Source organism: Ammospiza caudacuta, chromosome 2 (genome assembly GCF_027887145.1).
Source record: "Ammospiza caudacuta isolate bAmmCau1 chromosome 2, bAmmCau1.pri, whole genome shotgun sequence".
Classification (NCBI taxonomy): domain Eukaryota; kingdom Metazoa; phylum Chordata; class Aves; order Passeriformes; family Passerellidae; genus Ammospiza; species Ammospiza caudacuta.
In genome coordinates this window covers 6,205,601-6,215,105 of record NC_080594.1, presented here as the reverse complement: position 1 = coordinate 6,215,105, position 9,505 = coordinate 6,205,601, and positions in this window count along the sequence as shown.

Genomic DNA, 9,505 nt, shown 5'->3' with positions numbered 1-9,505 from the left:
TACAATTACTACGCATAGAGGATGAATTACCCTCGGGAAGGGTGTCTAAAAAGCAGCATAACGCTCAATTAAAATTAAAAAAAATATCTTAAGATTTTTGGTGAGTTTTTTTCCTTTTCACTGCAGTGCTCCCTATGCCTGACATGGGGTTGTAGGCTTCAGCTCTCCCTGGCTAAACAGAGGCTAAATTGAGGTTGCAAAAGTGTCATCCTTTCCTAAGCAACAGGCTCAGCTCAGGAAATGGAGCTTGGTGCGCTGGTGACTTGCTGCAGACAACTTTTATGAAAAATCCTTTTTTTAGGATTTTTCCTCCTGAGAAGCTGAGAAGCCTCAGGAACAAAATAAAAACAACGGTTATCTGCTGCTGTGGAATGCAACAGGTGGATCTTTGATTGGCCCACGTTGGATGTTTGTAATTAATGGCCAATCACAGTCAGCTGGCTCGGACAGAGAGACGAGCCACAAACTTTTGTTATCATTCTTTGCTATTCTATTCTTAGCTGGCCTTCTGATGAAATCCTTTCTTCTATTCGTTTAGTATAGTTTTAATGTTATATATATGATGAAATAATAAATCAAGCCTTCTGAAACATGGAGTCAGGTCCTTGTCTGACTCATCCCTCATCCAAGAACCCCTGTGAACACCATCACAGTGACTAACGCTGCTGTCACGCTCCTGACACAGCTCTGCTCTCCCCTCAAGGGCCAAGCCCAGCCAGACCCAGCATTGTCCCACCTCCAGGGAGAAGGGATTCCTGTGTGCTGCTCCATGGAAAGCAGTTCCACTGTTCACCAGGAGGTTCTTCACAGGGCTTCAGGCTGACTGCAGGGGAATCGCTCCGGCCCATCCAGCCTCCTCCCTCTCTGTCCAGGGGGAATCACAGATTGTCTTGGAACAGACACACATGCTCAAAGAGAAGACAGGATGATGGAAAAAAACATTACAAAAAGCCTCCTCACGTGAGCAATGAGTACACCCCACAGCTGTCAGCTTTGTTTTGCATATTTTACATATTTACATACACAAGATATTTCCAAACATCCTTGTGTTTATTTAAAACTCCATCAGAAACATGTCTGGTAGAACAGATCCAGTGCAAATATATTTACTGGATGACACTTCCCTGCATTGCTCTTAAAATGCATTAGGGGTCCAAGGCTCAAAAAAAAAAAAAAAGAAAAGGAGTCACGGTTTTCCAAATGAGGAAGAGCTAACTCTGTAATCCTTCAGCATTCACCTTACAGCAAAGGCCTTCAGCCAAACAGTCTGCAAATGAATGAAGCAACACTTCTGAAACAAGGACAGCTGCTCCACCAGAGAAAGGGCTTTTTCTGCTCACATGTCACACATGCCAGCTGCTCATGGGTGGGTGGTGGGGGTGGGCTGGAATGGGAATGAGTCCTTCGAAGGAAAGGCTGAATAGCCCTCCTCAGATGGTGGAGAGATGTTACAAAAATCCAAGTTCAAGATCAGAAAGGGTGTGTGGGTGTAGGTGTGTGCCTCCTCCTAAAACCATATCCTACTTAAAACCAGGCAGTGACACCCATGTGCACGCTCATCTTCAGGGAATATCAATTCCCATCCAGAAAAGGTCACATCACCACCTGAAGAAGAGCTTTACCACAAACACGTCTGCTTTTTGTTTTTACAGCATCCTTTCTCTCCCAGCCCATCCAGCCACAATTCTGGGCAGCCCCACAGGCCACAGTCACTCTCTGAGGGCACAACACAGCTGGGAAGTCACGGGAAACAGCACAGGGATGACTTCCCACATCCTCCCAAATGAGAAAACCAAGGGGGCAGGAGGGATCATGGGCTGGCTGCCACTTCTCACATTGCCTCCCCAAGCTGCCTTGTCAGGTGGAGCAGGGCTCTGTCCCTCAGAGCCAAGGGATGAACTTCTCCACAAGAGCAAACCAGGAAGAAAAGGGTGCAGAGAGAGCAGGGGTAGTTGTGCAATTCATGGCATTCCCATTCAGCATGGGCCCTGCTGCTCACAAGACAGGGCAGCGCAGGAAAAACACACCAGCAAGTAGGGAAGATTTACCCAGACTGCAACCCCAAAAGGGCTTTACTGATGGCATTCTACAGAAGCCTCCTCGTTGGCTTCTACACTGATGCCAAAAAATAAGTGCATACCTTTTGCACTGGCCATTTGAGAGAGACCAGGGAGTTTCCCACTGAGAAACTGGCTTCCTTAAAGTTGACTTTTCTCTTTATCCATCTCCATCAGAAAAGAATGGAGTGCTATTCTTAAAAGGGAACAGATTTTTTTGGTTTTGGCCAGAGATAGAAATCTTTGTTGCTATATTTGGCTTCCAATGCAGGACTCTCTGCTTGCTGGTGGGAGGAGGAAATTAGAGCTGGTGTTATTCATAACTAAATGGGCACAAAAAACAAACCACCACCCTTTGAACCTCGGTGCTACTATGGGCATTCACATAACAAATCATTTTCAAAGCCTGTGATACCTCTGTACATGCAACAGCCGACATCAAAACTTTATTACCCACTCATTTTCCCATAGTGATAAACTGTTGCAGATGTACAGTTATTGTCAAGGCAAACACATCGGGGCAGTTCCCGGTTTGTTGTTCTATTTTTTAAAATATAATTTCTTTCTTGTCTTCAAAGAAAGCAAAAGTGATATTTTGAAGGAGAGACAGTTACTGGAAGGCTGTGGCATCCAAACCCCCCCTCCTCCTCCTCCTCCTCCCAGCAACCCCAAAAAAGAACTCAGCTAAATTACTCGGCATCCCAGCCCAAGGCACAGCTCAGCCGTGAGGAATTCTCACCAGATGTCTCGGTCCCCACCCGGCCTCCCACGTCACGCAGGCAGCAGAACCCCTCCGAGCCTGAGCCCCTGCTGGGATGGCCAGCCCCACCACGCCTGCAGCGTCCAGCACAGGCTGGGGACACCCCTGTGCCACCAGGGACACCCAGACACAGCCCCAGCCCCAGGCCACGCGTCCCTGCTCCTCCAGCACGGAGCGCAGCCCCGCTCCTCTCCTTCTGGTGACCTTGCCCTGCTCCAGGTGGGCTGAGCAGCCCAGTTAGACCCTGGCTAAAAGGGACAGTCCCATGCACCCATCTGGGACCCACTTTCTAGCTGACAGCACCCAAAACACGATTTATCCAGATGTAACTGATAAGATTCTCGATGGGTGTTAAATTCACTAAAACCAACGGAGCACCAGTGATTCACATTAATGGAGGACGTGGATCATCATTAATAAAATCAGTCACAAAACAACGTATCACTTCCCCTACTTTCATTTCTTAATGCAATGAGAGCATAGAAATAACCCCTGTGAACACCTGGCAAGCCAGGTGTGGGGCAGTGCAGCTGGAGCAGAAGTTACAGGGAGAAGGGAAAGCATTTCAGGTATCTCATTCCCCAGCTCAACACCCTCCTGCTTCTTTAAGTACATTTCTCTTTGGGTGGTTGTCTTAAAGCAAAGGGATCCCATGCCTCTTCTCACTGACTAAACCACACCTTACTTCAAAGCAAGAAATTTTCTGCAATGTTTATCCTGTGTTTTCCTTCCAAATTTCTAAGTCCCCACATTATTCCGGTATTTTCTGATAGCTGCCACATCCCACTCTGGATCATTCATCACAAGGCATTATTTGCTTATTTTCCAGCAGTCCACATCCCATCTCCATCTCCATTGTTGAGATTGCTCCTGTCCCAGGAGCTCTCAATCCCATTCTCTCCTACACAAAGATTTTTGAACCCTCTCTCCCCCTTTCCTGGGCTCCTTCTCCTGGAGTTTTTGGCTGCCAGCTCCCTCCATCCCTTCCTCACAGCCTGAGAGAGAGGAACACGGTGACTCTGCACAGAGCCCTGCTCGCTGTCTGCTCCGGAGCAGGACGTATGGGAAAAACCCTGCTCATCCCCCTGTGCTCTGAAACACAGCACATCCCATATGGTCAGGATCTTCACAGGGTTTTGCAACTAAATTCTTAACAGCTCCCTGCTGATTGCGTGCAAGTGGCAATTTTTCAAAAGCTGAGTGCTTGGCCAGAGCTTGGAGGTTTTTCTTCCCCCCACTGCTGGAGCAGTAAATGATGTATCTGTGACCAAAACACCAAACCTTCAGCCCTCCAGCCAGAAGACAGACATGCAAGCATTTCTTAATTAAACAGCTGTAAAATAATTTTAGCAAGGGCAGTTACCTCCTTAGTGGGAATTGCTGAACTTTGCCAAAAAAATCAATTTAAGGTAAATAAATTGCTTGGAAAATTTCCATCTGATGACTGTCAAAACTGCCAGGAAATGATAAAAATAAGAAAAGGGGTCAGACTAAGGTTGTGATTCCACTAGGTCTGATTGTAAAATGGCGTTAATGTAATTTAAAAAAAGATGTTAAGAATTAAATAGGACATTGTTGCATAAGCACTTGACAGTGTCTGAGAAGGCAAACCTGTGCCTTCATGAGATCTCTGCTTGAAATCCCTTCAATGCAAGGCTTGCACTCTGTTTAATTTTAGTACAGAACCAGTTTAGAACACTTGTTTTACAACATTTTCAACAGAAGACAAATCCTTGGCTCTAAAAATTAATCTCATGCAAATAATAGAATCTCAGGATGCAGGATTTTACAAAGAGATTTATGAGTTCTTTAGTTGCATAAGAATAAAAAGAAAGAATTAGCTAATTGTTGAGAAATACAGATAAAACTGAAAATGCTACACAACAAATATAACAATAAAATTCACATTAAATTATTTATTCAGTAATAAACACTGACACTTTTCTTTATACAAAGCCTCCCCACAAACCCCCCATCAGTTTTGATGAGAGGGGAAAAAATTCCAATGGACTTTTGAGGGAAACAAGGTGGGAAAACAGGGGGGGGGTGGGGGGTGGGAAAGAGGAACCCTGATTTGACTGATGGTTTTAAACAACAGCTCCAAAGAGCCAGCAGGGAAAGTGCAGCACAGTTCTGCAGATCCTTCACTCATTACTGTAAACCTCAAACTCCTACAAACACTGCTTGTCTATACTACCAAATTCCTGAGCCCCAGCTCACCTGAATCGAGGCTGGACCAGCCCTGGCCACCACAGGACTGAAATTCAGGCATTCAAGGCTGGTCCCAACCATCCCAATGCCACTGGAGGTTTCACTGAGAGGAGGAAACAGCACCCAGGCTTCTGCAGGCAAACAGCCACAGTGCACAGCTGATTTATATTGGAGGCCCGAGCCTCTGAGCAGGTGCATGAAATAACTGGAGTGTTTTAATGACCCCCATACCTAAATTTTCTTTATTGGGAGTTAAAAAAAAAAGAAAAAAAACCCAAAAAACAAACAAAAACGTGCATTTCCCAGGGAATTCCAGTCCAGATTTCAGAGGTCTCACAGGGTGGAATAGAGATTGCAGAGCAAGAACTGGGAGAGGGTCACAGGCACTGAGCAGAGCAAGGGCAGCTAAAACATGGCTAAAAGGGCTAAAACATGGCTTTCCAGGGACATCTACAGTTCCCCTTGGCAACCATTTCACCCCATAAGTATAAACCTGCTATCACAGCCTAAATTTAGTGTACTGAGCAGTGACTGCCCAACCATGTACCTACAGTTCTGGAGAGGATCTTCTCAGCTCCACCAGCTCCTTTCCAAGACCACTCCCACCTCTCCTGGATTTTGAACTTGCTCAAGCAAGACAACCTCAATTTTTAAAGGGGAATCTTCCTGCACCACAACTCTCAGATGGTGCCCATAGGGCTAATATGTAAAAGCAGAATTTATTTTTAAATACTTTCCCACTTTACATGAGATTTTAGTTCCAAACAACATGCATCAACTTTTTTTAAAAACCCACACACAAACAATATTTATCATCCAAATACCCTTTAGAAGCTCAGAGGCTGACATACTAAAACCAAGAATTCCACTTGAAAAATATATGTATTTCTAAATTGTTTATAAGGAAATATATATGTTGCCGTTCCATTGACATGGAGCAAATGCTTGTACCTGAAATTGATTAAAATAATCATATTCAGACATAGGCTTGTCTGCAGAAACAATATATTGCACCTCTCCACATAACTGCTGATTTCATTATCATCTTTTTAGATACAAATCAGGTGAATTGAAAGGGCTTTTTTAATGTGTTTTGTTGTGTTCGGGTTTTTTAACAAGTAGGGAAAAAATTCACTCCTGAGTTAACAGAGAATAAGATGCAATAAAATGCCTACATTTTCCATCTCAGATGAGATTTGACAAAGTCATTCACTTCATTTCCAAAGGACATGCATTCGAGGCACAAGAGTGGAACAAAGGGAACCAGGTATGGCTACATGTGAATGTGCATAGATATATTTGTAAAGAAATATATCCATACACATGAAGAATTTTGGGAGAGGGACAGCAAGACATGTAACAGCCTGGAAGCAGAAAGGCTGGGTGAGGCAAGGCAATCCTAAGGGCAGGCTGGAGGAAATGTGACATTCCCTTCCCCCTGTGCATGCTGGGATGAGAGATCTGATCTCCAAATGTTTTGATGCAGGTGTGGATGATTGAGAGAGAACTGTCATTCACTGAGGACACCTGAACTTGTGTGCCTGGTGAGGGAAAGAATCAGAACAGAGTCCATTTTACTATTGCCAAGTGCAGCTTATTCAGCTCTCCAGAAATTCCAGAAATCCAATCTCCTGGGCTGCACTATTCCATCTTCTTGTTGGGATGGAAATGGGCCATTGGAAAAAACTGGCATCTGCCTCTGACAAACTGGTGGACAACTTGAACCCTTCCAGTCTTCAAATGGAGACATAAAAGTTGATGTCAGATTTCTCAACATTAACAGGAATAAAATAAAATCCTGGACAACTATAAGGAGGTCAGTATTTTGAGTTTCTTAAAACAATCATTTCCCTATGTTCTCCCAGAAACAGTGACAGAGTACAACATGTTTTATAAGCCCTCTCAAAATGAATCATCCACTTTCTTGGGACAGCATCAGAACACACCACACATAAAAAGAATGAAACAACTCCTTTGGTAATGCATTAAGACACACAACTTATCTGTGACCTGATTTCAAGGGCCTTTTCTTTTTTTTTTCCTATCTGTAGAAACACGAGCAGGCTCAACCTTTCTGCTCCTTCTGGCTGCCATCGATCCCCCACCACCGCAGGCGAGCGCTCCTCTCCTCTTCCAAGAGCAAAACCATGGCAGCATCTGCTTCTCATAAGCACCTCTGTGCGTGTGTGTGAGTGTGCGTGTAGGGCAGAGAGGCAGAGAAGGAAATCTGCTGAATTTAGCTCAAAACTTTGTCACAGGGAAGGGTGGGTTTGGTTTTTTCTTTCCTTTTCCATCCCTCAAATTGTAGAAGCAGGGCTACTGCTACACACTCAGGCTTCTCCTTTCTTACTTGTTAGCACAGGGGACAATTAGTGACTGAGGGGGAAAAGAAGAAAATTCTTTCACTTTTGAAGTTGACAGACTGGTGCATGGATGGCTACAGACAACAGCAGGGTTTTATTGGCACTTGTCACCCAGAGTTTGCAGAACTTTTTCTTTCCTTTTCCATCCCTTGAATTGTAGAAGCAGGGCTGCTGCTACACACTTGGGTTTTTCCTTTCTCACTTGTTAGCACAGGGGACAGTCAGTGACTTAGGGGAAAAAGAAGAATTTATTTCACTTTTTTTTTGGAGTTGACAGACTGGTGCATGGATGGCTACAGACAACAGCAGGTTTTTATTGGCACTTGTCACCCAGAGTTTGCAGAAGTTCCACCAGCTCAGTCTCAGGTTCAGCAGCAGAAACTCTGCGCAGAACAGCAGTCCTGGAGGGGAAGAGGCAACAGCTTCCCCACTTCTTCATCCCCACTAACCAACAACTCAGAGATACAATCCAGAAAGAAATTCCAGTGCAAACTGTGGGCCTGTTTTGCTCCTGTCCTGTTCTGCTTTGACATCTATAGGGAACCAGAGGAGGTTCCTCACTGTGTGAGCTTGTGAAGGGGAAGGCAGTGAGCAGACTGCTCTGGTTAGGCTTTAAACTATTTCAGGAAGTCAAACACACCTCAAAAAGAAATGCTGTCTTTTCTTTTGCATCCCCTGCCACCCAGAATCTCCATCCCTGAAGTTCAAAGAGGACACACTGTCTTCTTTAATTTCCACTTTTGCCAAGTCCAAGAGGAAAAAAAAAAAAGAAGAAAAAAAAGCTTAAGATTTTTTAAAGATTTTTTTCCTCCCAGTATTTCTAATACTATCAACATTCCTAAGTCAGAACTCTTTTTCTTGAGATATTCCCTGAACTGTACTGTCCTTATAAGAAAGTGAACTGTGGCAGCTGGTACTCCATTCCCTCCCATACAGTCTTCCCACTGCATTATGAATTTATTGGCAAATTGAGGAGCTAGCTCCACCAGAGCAGCAATAATATAGAGAACTGTCATGAGAGTGAAATTTATTGAGAGAAAGAAATACTGATGGACTACAAAGATGAGGAAAAAAACCCCACCACATTTAATTCATCATCCCAACACAGAGACTACAACCTTATTACTTTGAAGCAATATTTAAGCATAGTCCATTCAGCATTTATACATTGTCTCAAACTTCAAATCAGCAAGGTAGAGATTAAAGGGTCTTGCCAAACTGTGATATAATCCTAATGCCCCCAGTGCCAGCATGTCAAGCCCTCTCCCTTGACAAGGGAGAATGCTCAACACCTCGTAGGATCAAGTTCAAACAGCCTGGAGGGAAGCAGCAGTGCAGGGAACCTCGGAGTGGCAGGCACTTCCCAACACCCCCCTCCCCTTTCACACACAGATCCATGTGGTTTCCACCTGACAAAACTACATTTACAATGCTCAGTGCCTTAAAATTAAACTCTTATCTCAGCCATGTGTTTGTATCTTGTTGGCCAGCATGTCTCTCAAACAGGGATGTCTGAGTGACATAAACATAACGCTTTGTAAGAGCCTTAGGAAATGAGGCTCTACACAGGGACCCTGGTGCACAGAGCAGAAGGGCAACATGTCCAAGGCACAGCCAGGACCCAACAAGGCAGGTGCTGACCCTGGGCCCCCCTCAGTCCCTCCTAAGCTGGAGTCCCCAAGGGCTGGGCACAGAGACTGAACCCATTGGGGCGCACGGCGCCCTCACCACCCTCACTCAGGATCGATGGCACCCACCTCGGCTCCCACCAAAGCCTTTATTACCCAGTCAGAGCCAAGGCCCAGGCCAGGGGGGTGCCCAAGCTCCACGTGGCCCCAGTGCATGCAGGCTCAGCTGGGTATGAAATGCAAGGCTGCAGTTGGGTCCTGCGAGCCCCACGGCACAGCCCAGCCCAGGCAAACACAGCCTGAAGGCAACAGGAGCTCTCCTTGTGCTCTCCTTGTTGTGACAACCTTTTGTTTCCACAAGCCACACACTTTTATAAACCTGGATTTCTTTTTTTGTTCATTTTCCCTGAATATTGATGTTGTAAGTGACCACCTTGAAATGGCTTAGCTGAAAGTCCTGCCTGTAAGATTTTACTGATATTTATG